Here is a 25,555-nt window from a genome sequence, read left to right as displayed (position 1 = left end):
CGTTCCCAGGATTTGGGGTGGGAGGAGCATAAGGTAATTTGGGGGATGATGGAATTGTTTTGTATGGAACTGAGGTTGGCGAATACACACCTCTATGCATTTGTCAAAGCCCATGGAACTGTACACAAAATGAGTGAATTTTGCTATATGCAAATAAAAAAAATCTACCAGGATATAAAGGAAGTGCAATACAGAATGTAGACTGTGACAAAATAATTTAACTTTATTTCACATGAATGACATAACCAACTACAGTGTGTGGGAAACAAAGGAGCTGGCCTAAGTAACTTTAGAAAACATTGTTTTCACTGGATATTCTAAGGCTAGAAACAACAACAAAAAAAACTATACAAACACTGTTTTCTGATTGATAAAGCTACTTCTCACAGGGTGTGGGTTAGAAATTCTGAAACTATTTTTTATTTATGCTTCGAATGAATAAATGAGCAAATGTATTATGGATAAGGACCACTGTTAGAGATATGTCATAAATAAGCAAAGGGGGAATAGAAAGAAACCTGTGGTCCTGAAGAGGAGTCAGATATACCAGTATGAAAAAAATGTGTGTGTGTGTGTATGTGTGTCACACATGCACACACACATAGATAGAATAGACATGTGTGTATACATGGGTTAGTATACACATATACATGTATTTTCAAACTCTGTCTTCTGAATGGACCTACACAGAACGACACGCCAGAAGCAATGAGAAAACTTAGTGCCCAGATCTTGACTTCCAAATAACATTCTCCAATAAAAGGAACCAGGGCTTCTTAGAGAAGTGTTGATGCTAGGGATGACACACACAAAAAAATGTAAGTTAAGACTGGAGCACTTTGTAATCCTAGAAAGTAAGGAACTTTCAAAGAAAAGCTTGGGGTTTATTGAAAAGACACAGGAGCTGACCAGAAATAGCCCCAATGTCCAAAACTGGAACAATTTGAGCAGCAAAAATATAATGATAATGTTGAATTGTAACATAAAGAAAAAAATATATTCATATGTCCAAACCAATATAAACAAGTGATCAAATGCTGGAAAAGGGACAAATTTTCCTTATGAAAAATTTCCAATTAAATTTAGAAGGAACAAGGGAAATAGAAAAACATTAGAACACCACAGTGAGGGACTTCCCCGGATGTCTAGTGGTTAGGACTCCATGCTTCCAATGCAGAAGACACGGGTTCGATTCCTGGTCAGGGAACTAAGGGGAACTAAGATCCCACATGTCGTGGAGCTCAGCCAAAAAAAAAAAGAAAAAAAAAAAAGAAAAAAACACCACAATGATAATTACTGTTGACTAGAAACACTGACCATTGTGAAGATTAAGGAGAAACAGGATATGTTTGAGAAAGAGGGTATGTTCATAGTCTCAAAATACCTCCACCAATGAATATTATTTACAAAGAATTAAATTGTAACTTTACCAAGAAGACGTCTGACAGAAACCATCCTAACCAAGTAATTTAGGTTAATATTACTAGTAATAAAACATATTATCATCATGCACATATTAACTTCAATGCATTGAGGGTACCTCACAGCCGTGGTGTTCTTTTCCCAAATCCATAACCTCAATCTAATCATGAGAAAACATCAGAAAAACCTAAACTGAGGAGCATTCTATACAAAATACCCGATCTGACTCTCTGAAATTTCCAAGGTCATAAAAAACAAGGAAAGACTTAGTAATTGTCACATATTCGAGAAGAGCAAGAAGACACCACAAGGAAATGCAAGGTAGGATCCCGGATTGAATCCTTGAACAGAAAAAAAAAGATATCAGTGAAAAAACTAGCAGACTCTGTATAAACTCTGTATATACAGTAGTCCCCCCTTATCCTCAGTTTCACTGTCTGTGGTTTCAGCTAGCCGCTGTTAACAGTTAATGTTAACAGTAAGTGGAAAATTTAATATTCAATTCATAAGTTTTAAATTGCGCACCATTCTGAGCAGCTTGATGAAATCTCGCGCAATTCCTTCTGGGGCGTGAATCATCCCTTTGCCCAGCGTATCCGCTCACAATTACTTAGCAGCCATCTTGGTTGTCTGATTCGGTGTTTCAGTGATGCGGTGGTTGAGTTCAGGTAACACTTATTGTACTTAAAAATGGTCCCAGGGCTTCTCTGGTGGCGCATTGAGAGTCCGCCTGCCGATGCAGGGGACACGGATTCGTGCCCCGGTCAGGAAAGATCCCACATGCCACGGAGCGGCTGGGCCCGTGAGCCATGGCCGCTGAGCCTGCGCGTCCGGAGCCTGTGCTCCGCAACGGGAGAGGCAGCGACAGTGAGAGGCCCGCGTACCAAAAAAAAAAAAAAAGTCCCAAAGTGCGAAAGTAGTGATGCTGGCAATTTGGATATGCCAAAGAGAAACCGTTAAGTGCTTCGTTTAAGTGAAAACGTGAATGTTTACTACTTAATAAGGAAAGAAAAAAATCGTATGCTGAGGTTCCTGAGATCTACGGTAAGAATGAATCTTCTGTTGGTGAAATTGTGAAGAAGGAAAAAGAAATTTATTCTGGCTTTACTATTGTACCTCAAACTGCAAAAATTATGGTCACAGTTCATGATAAGTGCTTAGTTCAGAATGGAAAAGGCATTAAAATTGTATAATAAGATATTTTGAGAGAGAGAGAGATCACATTCACATAAATTTTATTACAGTATATTGTTATAATTATTCTATTTTATTCTGAGTTATTGTTGTTAATCTCTTACTGTGCCTAATTTATAAATTACTTCATCACAGGTATGTATGACTAGGAAAAAACAGAGTGTATATAGGGCTCAGTACTATCTGTGGTTGCAGGCATCTGCTGAGGGTCTTGGAATGTATCACCCGTAGATAAAGATTATTGTAGTTTAGTTAATAGCATTGTGCTGATGTTAATTTCTAATTTTGATAATTTTACTACGGTTATGTAACATGAATGTAGGGGGAGCTGAGAGAAAGGAATATGAGAAATCACTTTACAACCGTTGCAACACTTAACGTCTAAAATTATTTCAAAATAAAAAGTTAAAATATTAAGTTTCTCAGTCATAGAATTTACTTTTAAATAATTTTTCAGAACCTGCTGTATGCTCTTCTACTGCACAAGGTTAAACATGTTAAGACAATAATATTCTGCTGATAAAGGACCATACATTTAAGAGACATCTTTAAATTTATGTAGTATTTTTGTTAACTTTTAAATCTTAATAACAGAATTTCATACAACTCAGGCCATGTTTATGCTGACTGTAAAAATCCCAAGTTTATCTGCATATATATTACAACTTCTTAAGGATATATCATGATTATTACATAATATTGAAGATTCAGTCATGCTGAAGTTGATGAGTATTGGATTTAAAGTCAATGACTTAGTTTGATTCCAAAGTTTGCTGCTGATACTAGTTATGTGAACTGGGGCATGATTTTGTTTTAATGAGTTTCAAATTCATACTGAGTTTTAAATTCTTTCTTTAACAATTAGAGGTAATTATAATTATCTTTCTTGGTCAACATTTAAAGATTTATAAAAAATAGAAATTATTATCCCAATTATATGATATTTCTGAAAATATGGAAAATTTAGAAATATAGAAGGAAAAAATGATTGTATATTTATTTTTATCTTTATGCCTATGCATGTATTTACATAATAGGAATCACCCCCCCTACATAAATGATTTTATTACTTACTTTTTGCAGGTAACATTGTGACAAAAATTTCCTGTTATCACAAATTGTTTGCAAGCAAATTTTAAATGCTGTGTAATAGATATAATAGATACTGGTACGATGACACATGCACATGTATGTATATACATACATGTAGGTGTGTGTATATATATAGTATATAGTATACAACCTGTTAGAATATTTAGGTGTTTTCAAGCTTTTCCTTAGAGTAAGATCCCTCAAGAAACCCATATATTTTCTTCCTGTAGCTGAACAATTTATTTTTTATTTGGAATTAATAAATCAAAGCAAGTTGCAGATTAGTTGACTTCGAGACAGATTACTGTCCAGGAAATATCCCTGTGGGGCAGGGCAGGGAGCTAGATTAAAGGGAAAAGTTGGTTTGTGACACTTTCTCAAAATGGTCTCAGACAACTTCTTGTCAACTGTCAAACTGAGATGGCCCTTCCGAGTTGTCCTGAGTTGGGGTGAGTTTCCAGGTGTTTGTGGCAAAGCACTGACTAACTTATTGGATACAAGGTGCCCAAGAGGAGGGTGAGACATTAGGCAAGAAGGCTTCTTCAACACACTTTATCCCAAAGAGGGCTGTCTGTGGCAACACTTCACGAAGAGCTGGAGTGTAAGTTCTTTCCTAAGGAGGTGGCACCACAGCGTTCAATATAAAGGCTGTTCAAAATTCTTTATACATTCTAGTAAGTAGCTCTACGAAACTATGGTACAGGGCTTCCCTGGTGGTGCAGTGGTTGAGAGTCCGCCTGCCGATGCAGGGGACACGGGTTCGTGCCCCAGTCCGGGAGGATCCCACATGCCGCGGAGCGGCTGGGCCCGTGAGCCATGGCCGCTGAGCCTGCACGTTCGGAGCCTGTGCTCCACAACGGGAGAGGCCACAACAGTGAGAGGCCCGCGTACCGCAAAAACAAAACAAAACTATGGTACAAATGCAATTAGTACTACTGTATTAGTTAACTGCTAAAAGTTGCTTTAAAATAGTTCACCTAGGGACTTCACTGGTGCAGTGGTTAAGAATCCGCCTGCCAATATAGCGGACATGGGTTCAAACCCTGGTCCGGGAAGATCCCACATGCCGTGGAGCAACTAAGCCCGTGCACCACAACTACTGAACCTGCGCTCTAGAGCCCGGGAGCCACAACTGCTGAGCCTGTGTACTGCAACTACTGAAGCCTGTGTGCCTAGAGCCCGTGCTCCGCAACAAGAGAAGCCACCGCAATGAGAAGCCCGCGCACGGGAACGAAGAGTAGCCCCCGCTCGCCACAACTAGAGAAACCCCGCGTGCAGCAACAAAGACCTAACACAGCCAAAAATAAATAAGTAAATAAATAAGTAAATAAATAGTTCACCTAAAAAATTCTTAGTGTATTTAGTTTGTTTATGGAGTCTTACACAACATAAACATTTTAAAATGTTACTTTATCCTATTTATACATTTACTTTTCCTTGGACTTTATAAAATGTTTAAATATGCTTTCTCACATCTTAAAATTAGAAAAATATTCTACTGTATCTTAGTACTTCACAGTTTATTTCCATAAATAACCTCACAAATTTATTTCTGTGTGTAATATAATACAGAAAACATACTTTTCCTTTGTTTTCAAACGGGTCGTCATTTCATGAATAATCAAAGCTTTCCTCATTGATGTGAAATGCCACCTTTATTACACAGTAAATTCTCATATACACTTATTCTCTATGCTTTCCATTGATCTATTTGCCTGTGTCTCCATCAGTACCATACTTTCCATTAATAAAGTTTTATGGTGCATGTCCCTCTCCATTCTTCTTCTTTTTTTCCTCATTATTTTCTTGGCTATTTCACACGTTTAATTTCTGAGATGAAATTTAGAATCTGTATGTCAAGTTATGAAACAACCACACCACAAAAAATCAAATCAAAAAGAGATTTGGGGTGAATTTTCATTGAATTTACATATTAATTTGGAAAGAATTGGCATCTTTACAGTATTGAACCTTTTCCTCCAAGGGCGTGACATCCATTTCATTTAGTCAGGTCTTCTTTTGTTTTTTTAAAGCTTTTGACAAGGTTACTTTCTTTTTTCAAAATTAATTAATTAATTAATTAAGTCATTTGGCTGCATTGGGTCTTTGTTGCTGCACGCCGGCTTTTCTCTAGTTGCAGCGAGCGGGGGGCTACTCTTCATTGCGGTGCGTGGACTTCTCATTGGGTGGCTTCTCTTGTTGCAGAGCACGGGCTCTAGGCACGTGGGCTTCAGCAGTTGTGGCTCGCGGGCTCTAGAGCACAGTCTCAGTAGTTGTGGTGCACGGGCTTAGTTGCTCCGCGGCATCTTCCTGGACCAGGGCTCAAACCCGTGTCCCCTGCTTTGGCAGATGGATTCTTAACCACTGAGCCACCAGGGAAGCCCTAGTCAGGTCTTCTTGTATGTTGTCATGGAATTTTTCAGCTGATTTGGTATTCACCTCACACAAAATGAGAAATAGAATGAAACATCTGTATAAACTGATTCTAGGAAGAGTTTGTGTCAGGATGACCTAGAATGTTGGCAGTCTGATTCTAACTGTCCAAACTATAACATCCATACCTTTGAATTTTGTATAAACTTTGTCATCCTTAAAGTATAATCCTTCTTTAGTTGCTTTTTTATGTTTTTGCCTGTATTTTGTATAATAGCTTTTGAATGCAGCAGTATTCAAATAGAGAGCAATCTTCTTTCAAATAGAGAGCATTTACTAACTTTTAAAAATAAACTTAGAACAAGGATAGTAGTTTATCTGAGTCCAAGCTTTGTTTCTGTGACAATGTTCTTAGATTTTTCTTATTTATAAAGGTCATTTGTTTAAACTTTTACCCGCCCCCACCCCAGATCTCTTACTTTTTCATTTTAGTGTAGACATCTTTTCCAGTGTAAAGTTAAAAATGATCATTTACACTTCCTTCTACTGATTTATATTTTGATTCTTAAATTATTTAATATACTTTATGATTGCAGAGTTAACATGTTTTTGTAAAAATTTTAGAAAATGTTAAAAGGCTCTTGCTTCAAAATAAATTTTGGTAATAATAGTAAACGAGAAACCACTCTACAGATTTGAGCATTTTTCTCTATCATTTTATATACATATTAGTAAGTAGGTATTTTTATTCTTTTAATAACTTTTTTTACCTAAAGTATATTTCAAACATGTTTTGTGACATTATTCTTTAGCTTCATACTTTTAGTTGATGTATAAAATTTTACCATATAATGTCATAATTTATTGAGCTAGTTCACTAGATGTGGCTATTAGGTTGTTTTCAATCTTTGTTCTTATAAAAAATGCTGAATATAAGCAAATGCTTATTTCATTATTATCAATTCCCAACACTGAAATTACCAAAAAGAGAATGTGGTCATTTTATGCTTTGGATGTATGTTGCCAAACTGTCCTCTGGAAATTTATTATCAGTTTACAGTTGCATATATGTTTAAACTCTAATTAAGTTCCACACTTAATGGGAATTTTTAGCAATGGGAATTTTTAGCAATGGGAATACAGCAGTGAATGAAACAGACAAACATCTAGGACATCATGGAGCTTACATTCTAGTAAAGAGAAATCAAAATAACATAAGATTTATTTATACATACATTATATAATTGCTGTAGACTGAATTGTGTCTACCCCAAAATTCTAAGCTGTAACCCTCCTTGTGACTATATTTGGAGAAAGGGCTTTTAGGAGGTAATTAAGGTTAAATGAAATTATAAGGATAGGGTAATAATCTGATAGGATTGGTGACCTTATAAGAAACAATCTCTCTCTCTTTCTCTTCACCTGCACACACTGAGCAAAGTCCATGTAGTGCACAGTGAGAAGGAGGCAGCTTTCTGCAAGCCAGGAGGAAGGTCTCTCTAGAACCCAACTTCCAGCCTCCAGGACAAAATACCATTGGCTGGGTGTCTTAAACAACAGATAACTTATTTTCTCACAGTTCTGGAGGCTGGAAGTCTGAGATCAGAGTGTCAGCATGGTCAGGTTCTGGTGAAAGCCCTTTTCTTGACTTGTAGCTGGCCACTTTACTCTGTGTTTACATGGCCTTTCTCTGGTGCATGAGATTGGAGAGAGAGAGCTCTGGTGTCTCTTTCTCTTTTTATAAAAGCACTAATTCCATCATGGGGGTCCTCATGGGGGTCTCATCTAAATGTAGTTACCTCCTAAAGTCCCCATCTCTAAATATCATCACATTGGAGTTTTGAGGGGAGAATAAAAAGCAGATTTTTGGACATGTTACATTTGACATGCTTATTGGACACTTAAGTGGAAAGGTTGGTCGGCAGTGGATATGTGAGTCTGGGAATTAATGGAGAGGTAGAAGCTGGAAATCTCAGAATACAGATTTGGAAGCTAGGATACTCGGAAACACAAATGGAGAAGGGGGGGGGTTAAAAAAAGGAAAAGTATTCCAATGACTGAGCTCTGATCTTCCCTGATATTTCTAGGTTAGAAAGTTGAGGAAGAGCCAGCAAAAAAAGACTAAAAAAGAAAGTCTAGGATAATGGTAGGAGTGAAACCAGTGAATGAAGTGTCCCAGAAGCAAGTGAAAAAGTCTTCCAAAGAGAATGATCAAATGCTGCCAGCTGAGCAAGTTAAATATTCACTGCATTTATTAGTCATTGGAGATGTTCACTGGTGACGTTGACAAGAGCAGTTTCAGGGGATTGGAAATGGGAAATCCTAGATTAGGTGGATTCTAGAAAAAATGAGAGAATACATGTATAAACAATGCATTCAAGAAGTATTGCTGCAAAAAGCATGTGATTAATAAAGGCAATATCTAGAGAGAAAAGTAAAATAATAAAGTTTTAATTTTTTTCCCCTATTTGCATACTTATTCTTGAGATGGGAGAAACCATAACAGAGTTCATAGTCTAATGGAAATGATCCAATGGAGAGGGGAAACTGATCGTGTAGGAGAGAAAGAAGACAATTGCTGAAGTATTTTCCTCAAATAAGTGAGAGGGGATGGAGGGACTGGTCATGGCCAGGAGCACATACAGTGTATCCATAAGAAATAAGGAGACAATGAAGAGTATATGGCTTCTGATGAAATCAGTGTGAGAGCGTGCTTGTTTCCTATATTTGGCAACACTGAGAATGATCTCTCTTTTTTAAAAAAATTATTCATTTTTGGCTGTGTTGGATCTTCACTGCTGAGTGTGGGCTTTCTCTAGTTGTGGCGAGCAGGGGCTACTCTTTCGTTGCAGTGAGGTAGCTTCTCTTGTTGTGGAGCATGGGCTCTAGGCGCATGGGATTCAGTAGTTGCAGCTCAAGGACTCAGTAGTTGTGGCTCCTGGGCTGTACAGTGCAGGCTCAGTAGTTGTGGTACACGGGCTTAGTTGCTCCGTGGCACGTGGGATCTTCCTGGACCAGGGCTTGAACACGTGTCCCCTGCATTAGCAGGCGAATTCTAAACCACTGTGCCACCAGGGAAGTCCAAATGCTCTCTTTTGAAAATAGGTATAAACATCAAATCATCCAGTTGGAGATAGGCCTTGGGGCTATAAGGTCAGTGGACTTGGGATTTGCCTCCAACTTTTGGCCAAGTAAATTAGATGGCTCTCATAAAAAAGTAGAACGAAGCAAATTCACTGAAAGAGCAAAAAGTATTTAAAAAGTAGACCATTCAATCTCAAAAATAGCTGCTTTTTATATGACATTCTCAGCTTTACATTGTACATTTAGAAATTAGGTTTCGTAAGTGTCCCATGTATCCATCTAAACTTGAGCTAATTTGTCTAGAAGTCTATTCTTGAAATCATATGGTCCATAACTAAGTCATGTGGGGGCTGCGTGTGTGCCTGTGTGTGCACACGCCCGTGCGCATATGTGTGTGTGCACACCCAAACATTGGTTCACCTTTAAATGTTATGGGAACTTCTGCTTCTGGCTATGACAAAAAAGAGTATATCAGACTCACTGTTCTAATGACAGCAACTGTAAAAGCTATATTTAAATAATTTTTAAAAATCTGTTTGCAGACACCAGAGAACAATCAAGGCAGCCAGATCTCGATGGGTACAGTTTCGTCAGAGAAGAAAACACATTGAGGTGAGATCTCTATTTCCTTTTGGAGCATTTTGCTTATTCTCTACAGTAAACATAAATGCCAAACAGAATACAGCATCCTAGAGCCTATGGCAGTCTCTCAGGGCTTTACAGGTAAAAATGAGAGTTCAAGGCTGCCAAAGCAACCATGACTTGAAGAGTCAGAATCTTGGAGAAGAGAAAACCATAGAAAAGTACAGTGCTATTTTTCCTGCAACTTCTCTTTGAGGCATTTGCTGATTCTTAACTGTATATTCCCAGGGCAAGTTATTGAGAATCCAAGCAGAACATAGTTAATTAAAGAATAAAAAGTTAAGCAAAGAATACAAGAAATTAATTTAGCTGGAGAGACAAAAATTGGATCTCAGGACTTACCAAGTAGTAGGAGCCCTGATAAGGCAACCTAGACTTTCAGCTGAGATTCCTTCTCTGGTAATGCCCTAACAATAAGAGAAATATAGAAATATTCCAGCACAAAACAAGAGATCTAGCTAGAAGTCATGGTGATCTGCCCATATTCTATCTATGCACTATTCAGAAGTAAATTGATAAAAAACCAAAGCCAAAGCACAAATTATAAAATAAATCATAGATAAAAAACACATTACCTTCATGGAACAAATGATAAAATTAATTGCCACTTTTTAATCTGAAACCATGGAAGCCAGACAGCACAATGACATCTTAAGGTGCTAAAAGAACTGGCAAATTGGAATTCTATACTCACTGAAAATCAACTTCAGAGATGTAGTGAAATAAAGACATTTTCAGAAACACAAAAAAATGAGGGAAAAGTAGTAATAATAGTCTTTCACTAAAGTAAATACTGAAAGTATTTTCCAGGAAAAAATAAGATGATTTTAGATGCTTGTAGATTGTAAAAGTGGCCAAAATAAGCACCCCTTCCTCCACCCCCTTCCTTGCGATTTGTCATTGTAGATCCTCCCATTAAGATCTGGGTCCCTTGTATCACCAAGTGAATCTGTTTGCTAGGTTGTATGGATTGAATTAGGTAACCCCTCCTAATTCATATGTTGATGTCCTAACCACCAGTACCTCAGAATGTGACCTTATTTTGAGATAAGATTTTTGTGTAGGTAGTCAAGTTAAAGTGAGGTCATTAGGTGGCTCCTAATCCAATACAACTAGTTTCCTTAAGTAAAGGGAAATTTGGACACAGAGACATATATAGAGGGAAGACAATGTGGAGAGACAAGGGGAGAAGATAGACCTTTACAAGCCAAGGAGAGTGGTCTAAAACAGATTCTTCAGTCAAAGCCTACAGAAAGAACAAACCCTGTCAACATCTTGATTTTGGACTTCCAGCCTCTAGAACTGTGAGAGAATAAATTTCTGTTTTTTAAGCTAGCCAGTCTGTGGCACTTTGTTATAGCAGCCCTAGCAAACTAATACACAGATATACTGCTTTGGCCATTGGAAATTGGCAAACATGAAACAGAGGCTTGAAAACTATAAATTGCTCTAGCCACTCTTTGGAACTGTGAAGCCAGCATGTGAAAAATGGTGGGCCAGTCTAGTGGAGGATGAAATACCACATGGAATGAAGTCCCCATGGAAATAAATCCTAGACCAATGAGCTTACCAGCTACCTGACATGTGAGGCAGGCCATTCTAGATCATCCTGCAATTAGTTGACCTGCCACTGACCACAGAAGCGTGAGAGAACTTAGCTGTCAGCTAAGCCAGGCCACAATCAGGCTGATACATAGAAACTTGAGCCCAATAGAACAATTGTTTCAAGTCAGCCACTATAATTTGAGGTTGTCTGTTTTACACAAAAATCTAAGAGGTACACAGATAGAAGTAAGAAAATTCAGGAAAGGAAGAATAGCCCTGGAAAAGGTAAATACATGAGTAAATACAACTTACTTTTGACTCTAAGACAAAACTAATAATATTTTATATGGTTGAAAATATATGTCAAATAGAGTAAAATGCCAAAAATAGCCTCAAAGTGGCATGATTATAAATAAAGGTAAAGTGTTATAAGATGCTTACCTTTATGAAATCTGCATTTGTTTGTGTATTTAGGAAGATTTTCTCCACAATAACATAAATATTTGTTTTCTGGTTTTGTTACTTATTTATGTAATTATGGAGAAAACATATACTCTAATATTTTCTTCTAATATGTCTATTTCATGTATTTGTTTCTTCAAATTCAATGTTTTTTTCAATTACCTACAACTTATTTTGGGGAACAATGTAAAATACAAATCTATGATGACTTTTTTTTCAAATAGCTAACCAATTGCCCTAATATCTTTCAAAATATACTTCTTTTTAAATGTACTTAAGATGCCCGTTTTTCATATATTAAATTTTATATGTAGAAATGATGTCATTTAAAAATATATATTTTTTCATTTCCCACAATAAGTCATTATGTCCTATTAGTAATACTGCATAATTTTCATTGAATTTTCCAATGAACTTTAATTCTCACTGACATTATTTAGTTACAGACCCTCATCATTTTATATTTTATGTTTTCTAACTGATCTACCTATTAACATAATACTAAAATAAAATATTCTTCCCCTTCTTCTGCTGACTCTCAGCTTAAAAACTTTACTTGTTTTAGATCATTATTTAGGCCTACCCTTCAAAACCCTTGATCTGCTTGCATAATTTTTTTTTAGTTTACCTGTTGGAGACAATTCTTCATGGGTCTCTCACATTTCCATATATCTTCTTAGAGGCCTTGACAGATTTTGTTCCAGGCTATCTTCTCAAGAATATTTGTATAGCAAACAGCCTTGAAAGATAGAGACTGTATCTTCTTCTGGGACAGAGGTAGATTTGTTTGTTGTCCAGGATAATAATGTCTCCCTCTGGGCAAAGGTAGGGCAGGTTTTCTAGCAGCCCTCATTAAAAGATTGGAATTTTCTAGGTTCGAGTTCCTCAGGGTTCCTCATTGACATAAACTACCTGCATCCACCAGGGCTGTTCCATAAAATATCAATGGGACTTGGGGACAAGCAGAGCCATAGCATACATTACATTTAAAATACCTGCTATGTCATGAGTAAAACAGTCCTCTGTCTCTGACTCAGCATCCATAAAACTGTGGCAGGCTAACTTGTTAACTTGAAAGTAGGGTGTAATTCCAGGCTATTCTAATTCTTACTGCAGTGCTTCAGCCAGGCAGGTTTCCTCAGGCAACCCCACGCAAGTAAGACTACTCTTTTCTGTGGAATTGGTTTCACAGTTTTCTTTCTTTTTTTTTTGGCTGCACTGGGTCTTCGATGCTGCCCGCAGGCTTTCTCTAGCTGTGGTGAGTGGGGCTACTCTTCATTGTGGTGCGCGGGCTTCTCATTGTGGTGGCGTCTCTTGTTGTGGAGCATGGGTTCTAGGCACGCGGGCTTCAGTAGTTGCAGCACATGGGCTCTAGAGCGCAGGCTCAGTAGTTGTGGCTCGAGGGCTCTAGGGTGCAAGCTCAGTAGTTGTGGTGCTCGGGCTTAGTTGCTCTGCTTGATGTGGGATCTTCTCGGACCAGGGCTCGAACCCGTGTCCCCTGCCCCTGCATTGGCAGGTGGATTCTTAACCACTGCATCACCAGGGAAGCCCAGTTTCACAGTTTTCTATTGGACTTCTACAATATGTTAAAAATTATAAGTTTCCATGGTTATATGACACTGCAACCATTTAAAAAAAATTTCTTTTTCCAAAATTGAGATATAATTGACATATAACATTGTGTAAATTTAAGGTGTATAACAGGTTGATTTGATATATTGCAATATGTTTACCACAGTAGCTTTAGTTAACAACTCCATCATGTTACCTAATTATTATTTCTTTTTCTTTGGTGAGAACATTTACGATCTAGTGTCTTAGAAACTTTGAAGTGTGTAAACAGTGACAAATAGAATCATATTGCCTTTCTAAGTGCCCATGCTCACTCTGATATTTCAACCCAGGATAACCCAAGCATGTAACAGATGATCTATTAAAATAACCCACTTTAAAGATAATTGACATGGGACTGTCTAGCCTTAGATACATTCATGGCTTATTTCAGCATTATCAACCTTCTGATCCTTTTGTTTTTTTATTATCCTCTCTGTTATTCTTTACCGTGATGTTACCTTATATATTTGATAGGAGAATTCTTTAATATTCCCAAAGACATAGCTTGCATTTATCCTCAAGTGCTTTAAAATCTTGGCTTTTGAGGATATACATTCACCTTGCTCATGTCCTGGGACTGCACTTCAGCATTGACAATATGAGTATGTTCCTTGCTCTTAGGCACAGCCATCTGTGAAAATAATATATATACATAATTATATATATATATATACACACACACATACAGTTCTATAAAATCCTTAATATAATACTTAATGAATACTTTTCACATATAATTTATCATTTAATTAATACACCACCAGTATAAGGTTTTATACTCTCCTTTATAAAAACGAAGGCAATAAAGGCTTAGAATAATGTGATGTGCCAAAGGCACATCATTATTAAGTGATACAGCCTTGTGCTCAGGACCCCAAACTCGAAATCTCAGAGTTAAATGTAATCATGACTGTAACTACTTTGTACTAGGCATTATACTATTGGCTGAGCATACAAAGATGAATAAAATAAATCCCTTCCCTTTAAAGAGACATTGGAGAGAGAGTGTGTCCCTAGTCTACATTTATCCATTTGTGTCAGTGACCAAGTTTCCTTCACAAATCCTCAGTAGGCAGCCTTCTCTGAATCGTGCAGCTTTTAAGGACGATTCTGGGTAAGTGGTACATATTTGTGAGCTGTAGCTCTAGCTCTACATGTCTCATCCACAAAATGTGTGGTCTTCAGCAAGATCATAAAATTTCTATGTCTCACTTTCATTCTTGGTGAAAAGCATGAAAACTACTAGAATAGTAGATGATCCCTGAATGGGCACAGATGGTTTCTGCCTCAGGGCCTTGGCTTTAACCTTTCTTGTTAGAAGACTCACTCCTTCACTTCTTTCACAGCTTGCATCAAACATGTCCTTCTCAATGCAGTATTCCTTAACCATTCCATTAAAAATAGCTCCTCTTGCTACACCTGTCCATTATAAATCCCTTTATCCTGTTTATTACTAGAAACTTCACTGTATATAATTAATATGTCTATTTTCTTTTAGTGCATTCTAGAATTTAAGCAGCAGGAGGGCTAGAACTTTGTCTAACTTTACTATTTTATTTCTCAGGCCCAGAGCAATGTTTGGCACATGGTAAGCACTCAATATAAATTTGTTGAATGAAGTAATTAATGAATAAGAAAATATTTGTGAAAAGTAAATGAAGTAATATATAGGAGGCTGAAAATGAAACCCTTCTATGGCATTTTTTTTTTTTTTTTTTTCCGGTACACGGGCCTCTCACTGTTGTGGCCTCTCCCGTTGCGGAGCACAGGCTCTGGATGCGCAGGCTCAGTGGCCGTGGCTCACGGGCCCAGCCGCTCCGCGGCATGTGGGATCTTCCCGGACCGGGGCACGAACCCATGTCCCCTGCATCGGCAGGCAGACTCTCAACCACTGCGCCACCAGGGAAGCCCCTATGGCATTTTTTTTTTTTTATTATAATCTTTTTATCACAGGTGAAGAATTCTTCATAGGTGAATAACACAGGAAAGGATTATAATAATAGAATAGAATAACACAGGAAAGGATTATAATAATAGAATATCATGAAAGTATTTCATTTTCAGTCTCCTATATGTTATTTCATTTGTTTTTCACAAATAGTCATTCATCCATTCATTCATTTATTCAACAAGTTTATATTTAGTACTTGCTATTCTTTCCCAGTGGGCACCCTCTCATTGCTAGGGTTTCAATGTGCCTACGTGGTCTTTAATTAAGTGGAATTGTGAAATTATACCAGTCAATGATGCCAAATAGGACCAGTGAATAATACCAAATATTGTGCCCAATTTCTGCAGGAAAAGGATTTTGATGCATCTTTCAATAGCAGCAGTAATTGAGGTACAAGAAAGAGAAGTTGCCCACTGGGAATGAAGGATTTGGGACAGAGGTAGCAAGTAAGTGTTTTCTTTTCTATAAAAGATGTGGTAAGAGGTGATAGATTAAATGGTGAAGACCCAGGAATGAAAATGAGAACAATTTCCCCAGTCCCCTATTGAGGTGAAGGCTATACTAGTGGCAAGCTGTACAAATTACAGTAATGGGCCCCAGCAGGGCCTGAGAACAAAGCACATGACTGAGGAACTGGCAAAGGTGAGAGTCTGTATTGGTTCAATGTAACTGCACGTGGCTGAGGCTTTGGCACTTTGCGAGAGAAAGGTTTCTATATGCTAAACCTCATGAGTGACACAGATAAACATGTAACATTTAAAAAAAAATAAAAGTTTTCATTTTCTAAGCATAATATCTAGATGTGACATTTTAAATTATTGCAATCTGTTAAAGCATTTCTATAATCTTTTTTGGTTTTGTTTTGTTTTGAATTCTTGCTAGGGAGTATCTCAGTAATATCTCAGTAAGCAGCCATAGGTACAAAGGCTATTCCATTCTTTCTCTGGGAACTAGGCAAAAGTCTGCTACTCAGGTAATTAGCAGCTCTCCCTTTATTACCCATTTGAGTTTGGAACTAGGCTTTGAGTTAGTGGGATTTAAATTTGTTGCTGGTCATAGACCCTTTTAAGAATTTAATTTTGGCCCAGGAAAATGCATACACACACATGTAATTTTTGGCATATAATTTCATAAGGACTAGAAACCTCCTAACACCTATCTATGAACCTAGGGAAGACTCTACAATTTTAGCTTCTTCTTTACTTAAGCTGAAGTCCATACTGCTTTAGTTGTCATTGGGTAGTGGCCCCCATAAATGTCTTTGTCAAGAGGTGATGTCTTTTGTGTCATTCCGTAGGTCTCTTGAGTTTCTCCAAAACAGTGGCACTTACACATCCATGAATTGACTTGGATTGCTTCTCTTTCTTCATCTGTCAGCCCTGAGTTCCAAACAGCTCAGACTCAATAGATTCCTTATTACAAACATCTTTGGTTTATACCTCAATGGCCCTTCCCTGCCCTATTACTTTTAATATGACAATGCCTGGGACAGAAAAAGACTTGTTATATCAGTTTTTGATTTGATGGTCAGCTGTTTGCTCTATCCTTGGACTTAATTTCTGTTCTTCAGGCAAGATGGTTTAGACCCCTTTTAAGAGCTAATGCAAGTAAGTAGAGTGAGTACTAAGTTTTTCTTGAAAGCTGAGTGGAACCTCATATCAGGGGAAGCATGACACCCCAAAATCTTTTAAGCTGCTGTTTTAGATTGTTGTGCAATCTAGCATTTGCATATGCATATGTTTACCAGGCTGTCTATATGGTTGTGCAGGATGTTTAATGGATAGAGTGAATCCATAAGTATGACTATGTATTACAGATTTCTCTGAAGTGCTGTCTGTTAAATCATGCAGATTTATTTTGTCTGTTCAGCCCGATTTATACTTATTATGGCCAGTATTTTCAATCATGCACATAACAATGAGAGAATGAATATTATATTAATAAATGTTTTCTCATTGATTGAAATGCAATACCATTCAATTAACATAATATTTTCTCATTAACTTTTACTTAGTCAGTAATAACTGCAATAAAACAAGGGGACTTCATTTAATTCCAATAGATGTTTTCAGGTAGTTAAAAACAAACAAAAGCAATTAGCAAAATCCTGATGAATATATTTGGTTTTATTTTTCCCTTAGAAACTAAGGTTAATCTTTAGCATATCATATATTTCATATTATCTTGGATAATGTATTATCTTGAATTTTATGTCCTTTTAAATGGCATAAAACATGAACCATGATTTCTATTTATTGTGAAATGTCTCCCTGACCTTCGTCTGTGATATTTACTGAATGAAAGCATTTTAACATTTTTACTGGAAATGTTTACCTGCTTTTAATTCAATTTACAATAATTAGGTTTATTTAGTCTGCATGAAAGCTACTTATCATGGATAATTGTAGCAAGTAGACAGGGAGATAGTACAAAAAATTGGGTTTCAATCCTAAATTTGTCTCTCAACTAATGAGGACTTTTAGAGTTGTCATTTACAGAAAATCCACCCCAAATAGACTCAAGCAAAAATATAAAAAATAAAAATGGAGGAGAGATTTATTAGTGGTCAAACTTTACGTACTACTCAATCTAGGAGTTCAAATGCTATAGTTAAATATTGGTTCTCTCCCTGTATTAACTTAATTTCATCCACTGGCCTCAACTTTCTGGCAAGCTCTCTTTTTGTTAGACAATAACTAACAGCGCCTGCTTAATTTTTGAGTTCACCACGATTAGAAATAACATATTTTTTGGTAGGTCAGTTAAAAGTTAGACTAATTCCTTGGACTTAGGTCATGAGCTCATATCAAACCAAGCTTAGGCTTGGGAACTAAACCACTCTGATTGGCCAAGCCTGCTTTGTATGTCTGCCATCCCCCCACCGCCCTCCCCAAACTGACAAGGGCAGGAGTCAGCTCTAGCTATTTAAAAATTTTGTGCAATGATTGACTTATAATGAATTCTCAATAAATATTTGGTTTCTTTTTTCATCCATATCTCCCTACACTGCCTGCTCTCCTACCCCAACGTCAAATGTATGGTGTACTTATATTCTGTCCAAAACATAAATATCTCTTAAAATTTGGATGAGCTTGTTAGAATATGTCTTTCTCTCTCTTCTTCCCTCCTCAGCGTACCTTTCTTCCTTCTTCCTTCCTTCCTTCTTTCTTTTCTCCATATTCTCTCTATAAGATCTGTAATCATTACATTAGTTGATAAGAGCAAGCAGGATGAATTCCAAGTTCTAACCTCAAAGGTTGCATACTTAAAGCAGTCTGAGTATAAAGTTTCGTGGCAGTAATTGTGAACAAGCACATTTAGCATTGTCCCTGTAATTTGAACAACTATAATATCAATGTTTTCCAAATGAATGATTTCTTATTTAAATATAATATTATTTGTACATATCCTAGGTCAGTTCATGGTAGTTTACATTATACCTAGCTTAAAACATTCACTGAGAAATGACCTAAATTAAATCAGTAATTCTTTCTGTGCCACTGCTGTTAGGTTCAATTACTTGAGGTCAGAGAATTAATATTAGGGCTAACAATAGTTACTTATATAACATTATATCTTAATGAGGTTGAAGTGTTAACACGGGCTAGAGTTATGTCATGAAACTAGTACACATTAATTGAAAAACTGTTGTAATCACACACTGAATCAAATAGTCCAGACTCCTTGACAAGGGCATAATTCAAAAGTAAAGCTCCATGGCTTTACTAAGAGCACCTCAAAGAACCTTGAAAAATTTCACAGATTCATTAATCCTCTAACACAATTATGTGGAAATTAGTTTGAACTTTCAAACAGATTTTTAAAAAGCATTATCCATGCCATATTAGGTTTACTATAAAGAGAAAGATAGAAAGACAAACCATAAAAAAAATTGTTAAAAGATAATTTTTGTTTACTACAGTTAAGCTGATTTAGTTTTAATTGCATAAGATACTTGTAATTTGAATTCGAGCAGTGTTTACCTATTGAGTTTCTTCTTTTCTTGAACATTTTGAATGTACGTTTTAGCAACTTGTTTCTTTGTAGTATCTATATATTTTAGGAGAACAATTTAATACTTTATAAGAGACACCGTCATTAAATGAAATGAAATCTCATTTGTTAAAATACTGTAAAACTTGAAAACCCTGATTTTTTAAATTGCTGAAATGCTTGTATTTAAATAAAAATATACCTTAATCAAATCAAATACCATGTTGTTATATCTCCTACCTTAACCTGCTGGAGAATGAGCTATCACATTTATTTTTTTAAAAGTTTGCAATCTTAGGCATTTAGAACACCAATTCTGAGCAATGATTGTGCTGGTATTTACTGATAGTGCTAAAGGAGGGAGTGCGGTTTGAGGTGAAAGCAGGGCTCCTTAGGATTTCCATTAAAAATGCCATTAAAAGGCTCCCCTGGTGGCGCAGTGGTTGAGAGTCCGCCTGCCGATGCGGGGGACGCGGGTTCGTGCCCCGGTCCGGGAGAATCCCACATGCCGCGGAGCAGCTGGGACCGTGAGCCATGGCCGCTGGGCTTGCGCGTCCGGAGCCTGTGCTCCGCAACAGGAGGGGCCACAACAGTGAGAGGCCCGCGTACCGCAAAAAAAAAAAAAAAAAAAAAAAGCCATTAATTGTTCTAAAAAATTTGTCTAATTGCCAAGTTTCTCTCTCTGTGTTTTTCAAGGAACTTCTATTTTCAGAATGTGTACCACCTGATTTGGTATCCTACATCTCTTATTTTTCTTACTTTTTGGTCTTTATTTTTAAATCCTACATTCTGGCATATTTTCTTGCTTTTGTCTTCCAAACCTTCTGCTAATTTAAAAAAGTATTCTGGAAATTTTGTTTTAAAGTTGTAAAATCAGAATAGCCAAGTCAATCTTGAAGAACATACCTGGTGTATTGATATACCTAGTATAAAGCCACAGTAATGAATACAGTGTGATAACAACATAAGAGCAGACCAGTAAATTAGAAATGAGAGTCCAAAAAGAGACCAATGTGAATATGGTCATTTGATTTATGACAGTAGTAGCCCTGGAGTGTGATTGAAAAAAGATATGTTTCATTTACCAATAACTGTTGCTGAAAATATTGAATATTCATGTGAAAAAAATCTTGACTTTATGATATTGTATTGCAGATCAAAATGTGACAAGTAAAATTGTAATGTGTCTACAAGAAAACAAAAATATCTTAATGACATTAGGAAACATAAAGATTTTTTTTTAAGAGCACACAAAAAGTACAAATAGGAGAAAATTGGTAAGTTGATCAATGTTAAACATCAAGAGGTTTTGTTCCTCCAAAGACATCATTGAAAGAGTAAAACTTACAAATTTACTTTACAATTGAGGCCATTGAAATTACCAAGAAACATATTGACTAATGCTAAATTCATTAGTCATTAAGGAGATGTAAATTAACTCCCTATACCCATTATGACTGCAAAAATGGAAAGGCTGACACCAACTGTTGACAAGGATATGGAGCAACTGCTACTGAGAATGTAAATTATTAGAAGCTTTTTGTAAAGCAATTTGGTGGTGAGAATGACAGGAGCTTCTGTGATACTGATAATATTCTGTCTCTTGATATTTATCTTATCACAGGGATGTATTCACTTTGTTAAAATCATTGAGCTGCACAACTTTTTATTTGAGCACTATTTTGGATGTAATGTTTAATTTAAAATATTATATGAATTTCTAAGATGTTTTAAAATTCTTTGTTTCTTTTTATTTTTCGCATGAGCCTGTTCTTGTTTTATATGCTCTTTTTGATGCTCTATCCAGAGTGAAATTTTAAGATGTTTAAACTTTCACATGTTCCTAGGATTTTCTGTTTTTTGTAGATTATTTTTCACATTTGTTACCTTTATCATTTCTTTCCTTCAGACCATATCAGATATCTGTTGATAAATGACTTCTATACCTATTCAAAATGAATCAATGGGAAGAATTACAATGCACTTAGTGTACATGGGAAGGCTTATTTACCTGCAAAGATTGGATTAGGGCAAGTGAACAATGAACGAACCACTATGTTGGCATTTCCCAAAAGAACACACTTACTAATACTTTTCTTTGAAACACACTGACATGGACTGCTCTATTTTTCCTCAGGTAATTCACTGAATTTATTTTGAAAATAATTATCTTTTTGTTTGTCCAAGATGAATGCTTAGACACTGGTCGTTTCCTTCTACAGTTGATAGTGATCATTGGTTGCGGTATAGGTACAGAGCATGTAGGCAAGAGACTTTTGAATACTACTGCAATTAATTCTCCAATTTTAGTCCCACATCGTATGCTTGCATCCTATCCTGTCCTAGAATCTTTCCAAAATTCTTATTAGGAGAGTGGTTCTTTCCTGGCTTATAACCTCCCTCTACTCATTCCAATTTGTGAAACTTTCGCTTTGCTTCTTTAGCAACTGCACCTCCATCCATACTCATTTTCCAGAAAATACTTGAAATCTTTCATCTTTTGATGATCTTTCCCTGATGTGGGTTTATAGCTTTAAAATCATTTTACTATCATCTTTATAGTGTCTTTGGAAGGAAAGTATAAATGTATGGACTTAATTTTTAACCTTGAATCACAAGGCATATAAACATGTTTAAATGTGTTTCATGCACATGTGTGTGTTGTAGTTAAAACAGCATTGTAATTAGAGTCAAAAGATAGACCTGAATCTAATTTCACTACAACCATCTATCCAGTAGTTGACCTCAGCCAAGTACCTAATAGCTCTGAGCTTAATTTGTTAATCTAAAACATGTTAATCTAAAACATGAAATGCATCACACAAATTTTGAAATGTATAGTTGTGAAAGATTTATTATTTTTCTCTTTATTAAAAACAATGTGTATCATCTTATTAAACAAAAATATAGAAAGTAGTATATTGTATAATTTTTAAAAATCTTGGTTCACATTCAAGGCAGTAGTAATTGATGAGTCATGCAGATTTTATTCTTGTGAATAATACTAATTACAATAATCAAGTTATTCTGTTTATACTATAATATTTTCTCAAAGCAATTAAGAAAATATAATAAATTACAGTCTCCCTATTTCTATTCAACCTATTCAATTATCTTTACATATTTCATAGCTCTTAAGACTAAAATGAATGCATTATTTTTTTTAACTTAGAAGATTGTCAGTATGAGAATCAAAAATATGCACACGTTAATCATGAATAATGTGGTGATTTTGTACTATGTTAATTTAGCTAAAATGGAACTATGCTTCCAAGAATTCTGTTCCCTGTGTGATTCTCAATTCTCCACAAGAAATAACTGTAAAATTTGGAAGGCAGAAAAGAAGCAGCAGCCGTGTGTAGGCTTGTCAGGTTAGTTTTGGATTAGGTGCTGCCAACCTGAGTTGTCACTCCTTTGCTTAAAATATTCCAGTGACTTCCTAGGCTTTTAAGATATTGTGAAAATTACAATACTGGATAAATGGAATCTATTACATCTAAAATTTTGTTTTGAATTTGTCCTCCAATTAATTATTATACTCTTGACAACCTATACTTAATTTAGTTCCATGTGCAAGCCAAGGATTTTGTCACCTCATGTTCTACCTACACATACCTGCTGGTCTGCTGGTTCTTCTGCTTGGAAAACTTTTATCCTCAGTTTTGATTAGTCTCACTCCTGTAAATTCTTCAGGACTGAACTCAGGGAAAACTTTCTGGCTCCCTACCCCCTAAAATGGTTCTATTCCCTTATTATACAATGCATAGTTTTCCTTCATGGTACTTAGCACAATTGTAACGAAAAACATTGGTATAAAATTTGTGTTAAATCTCCTTCCTTACTGGAAGCTCAAACTGAACAGGAACTGTGTTCCATAGCAACATTTCCTTAGTATTTGTTAAATAAACAAACGAAGGAAGAATTTCAAGTCTGCTCAGGATACTCATAATTGTTAAAAGTAGAAAGATAGTATTTCTCATAGTGTTAATTATATAAAAACACTAGAAAATGCCTTGAAAAGGAAACAAAAACTTAATTAGTAAAAATATGAGTGTCTGCTGTCTCTCTGTATACACACACACACGTGCACACACACACATATTCTAAAACTCTATACAATTAAAATTTAAGAAATAAGCTATATTTCTGTAACGACAAAATAAACAAAAGTCATAACGAAAAGGAGAAGGTTTTGAAACATGTATGCCGATATTTCCAAAGGAAAGCGAAAAAAGGAACAGCAAAAACTCATGCCATTGGGGCTTCCTTGGTGGCGCAGTGGTTGAGAGTCCGCCTGCCGATGCAGGGGACACGGGTTCGTTCCCCAGTCCGGGAAGATCCCACATGCCGCGGAGCGGCTAGGCCCATGAGCCATGGCCGCTGAGCCTGCGCATCCGGAGGCTGTGCTCCGCAACGGGAGAGGCCACAACAGTGAGAGGCCTGCGTACCGCAAACAAACAAACAAACAAACAAAAAACTCATGCCATATTGGTTTCTAGTTCATATTTTATACTACTTTTATACTATACCTTGAGTGAACTCTACAACATTGATGTGTTAATTAACTTTGGGAGATATACACATTATATTATTATTATTTAGCTAGATATAGCTCATTTAAATTAAATGAATGTAGCCTGTTACCATGAAGTATCAATCATGAGAAAATTTATGAAAAATACCTACTGAGCACACAAAATTTGTTTTCAAGTACTGTCTTTGAATATTTATTTCTATTTTCAAGTTCAGTAATCCAGTGATCTTCAGTAATCTGTGTTGGTGGATCCCACATCAATTTCTTATTAAAAACACATTGTAAGCATTTCCATTATAATAAATTTCTACTACATGACTCAAACTTCATCAAAGATATGAATAAAGAAGAATGATAATATATTCTTTGATTTCTAGGACTCTGTATTAAAATAAAAAATACTATGACTACAGTATTGGAGAAACTAATAAATTGTCACTGGCAATGGGATAATTTATAATTTCCAGTTGATAGGCTAACAGTTCATGAACTAAAAAAAATGAAACAATTTTCAAAATACTATTTTATAATTGATAGTGACAAAATTGTCTTTCTCAAAGAAAATGTACCAAAAAAACCCCCTCAGAATCAAATGAGTGAAATTCTTGTAAATAAATACTATCTTTGTGTTGCTTACATAAACAGTTTAGAGCCTACAAAAACTCCTGTCCTACAATCCACTGGATTATCCTTTCTCTGATACCTCTTCTTTATTAATCAGGATCTTTGTTAAGGCACTAATTCAGTGCAGTGAATTTCAGTGACTGAACAATACAGTTTGCAACCGTTAATTATGACGCACATATAGGAAATATTGCATGAAGGTCCTTATTTGTCTGACAGTGAAGAGAGTTTGAGGAGATCTAATTGATGGGAATGTATATGCATTGGACGGATTTGATAAATATTTTTATTGATCAAGAATGTTATGATAGTAACTATCTCAACAGCAGTGATTCCACTATAATTTACTAATAACTGTTGTTATTGTAGAAGTGCCAATTATTTATTGAATCAGTGACTGGATTGTATATACCTGCAATTCAGTCAAGGATTCAATAAATAATTTTTGAGCATCTAACATTTGTTAGACACTACTCTAAGCCCCAGAAATATAATACTGAACAAGACTAAAGAGTTATCTTTCATATAATGCTTCCAATATAATAGCGTACAGACAGAAAGTTTAAAGAATATTATAAGAAAAGTGAAAGAACTAAATATAGATAAAAGGAAATATAATTTTTTGAGGGTGGTTCTAAAATTTGTCTAGAGAATTATTCAAAGTGGTTTTCCCAGAATACCTTATTTTTTCTTCAGTTTTGAGATATTATATAACTTTCAATGAGATTTTATAATGCTTACTATCTATCTATCTATATCTATCTATCTATCTATCTCCATTCATATTAAAATACAATCTTAGATGGACCATATCATATGCATTGTCTATCCTTGATACACCCTTGAATGTAGAAATGTAGAGAGTACTTAATAACTTTTTTAACTTGAACTTAAATGCTTATAGTTCTTGGGTAAATGTTGAAAACCAGAGAGGTGCTTGCAAAATTACTTAAGTAGCTAAGTACTATATTAGTACATTAGCTATGTGAACCTATAACCATAGATAGATGATGTAATATCAGTAT

The 25,555-nt window shown here is 35.9% G+C and overlaps 1 long non-coding RNA gene across 1 annotated transcript; it reads left to right on the top strand.

Moving 5' to 3' along the window:
- The first annotated feature begins 9,704 nt into the window (after positions 1-9,704).
- On the top strand, positions 9,705-21,419 carry LOC125964217 (uncharacterized). The gene is made up of 3 exons (XR_007476977.1): positions 9,705-9,777; positions 15,727-15,825; positions 21,282-21,419. It is a non-coding gene; the product is annotated as an uncharacterized LOC125964217 (long non-coding RNA).
- The last annotated feature ends 4,136 nt before the right edge of the window (positions 21,420-25,555 follow it).

Source organism: Orcinus orca, chromosome 4, assembly GCF_937001465.1.
Source record: "Orcinus orca chromosome 4, mOrcOrc1.1, whole genome shotgun sequence".
NCBI lineage: Eukaryota > Metazoa > Chordata > Mammalia > Artiodactyla > Delphinidae > Orcinus > Orcinus orca.
Note: the sequence above shows the minus strand (reverse complement) of the source record. Positions and strands in the feature narration are given on the sequence as shown.